Genomic DNA, 729 nt, shown 5'->3' with positions numbered 1-729 from the left:
CGTTGCCTCACGTGTCTCATGGAGCTGGGCGCGATCATCGGCAGAGAAAGAAGGTGCAATCATTGGAGCTGGTTGACGGACAACATCCAGGATTTGTTGAAGAAGACTAGTCTGCTGATCAGCTATCGCCTGATCATCGTCAGCCCTGCTGTGAAGAATAGCAATGGCATCGTTGTTGGCATGAACAGCTTCGTGGAGAGTCTGGAGCTGACTCTGAACTTCTTGAACAGCCGCCTGGAGGGCAAGGAAGTTCGCATCAAGATCGCCTTGGCAGGGCATCTCTTGGTGAACTTCATTAACCCTGGAGAGGACGGTATCAACGGCTGGAAGGAGAAGCTTGGTATCCGATGACATATCATAGTCATCATCGACATCCTCATTTCCTCCATCATCTTTCTCTCTTTCTCCCTTTTCCACTTCTTGAGCATCATGCGGATGCATCAAAGAAGGACCTGCAAAAGAAGAAGTGTGAGCTAAAAGCTCAAGGTTAGAAGAAATGAAGGGGTAGGAAGATGGAATATCTGAGGGGCCTTTAGTGACATCGAAAGGAGTGTCACTGGTGGGAGCAAAGATATCCTCGAGAGGATGGACATCCGTATGCTGAGGAGCATCGAGAGGAGCAATCTCAGGTCTTGTGGTACGTGTCTTAGTATCAGGAAGAACGTTCGCTGATACATCATCGACATGTGTAAAGACCAAGGAGGGAGGAGAAGAGAAAATGGTTGAGAA

The sequence above is a fragment of the Cynara cardunculus genome, assembly GCF_001531365.2.
Source record: "Cynara cardunculus var. scolymus isolate 2C chromosome LG 16, CcrdV1, whole genome shotgun sequence".
NCBI classification, from domain to species: Eukaryota; Viridiplantae; Streptophyta; class Magnoliopsida; order Asterales; family Asteraceae; genus Cynara; species Cynara cardunculus.
The sequence above is the reverse complement of the archived record's forward strand: the minus strand, read 5'-3'. Positions refer to the sequence as shown.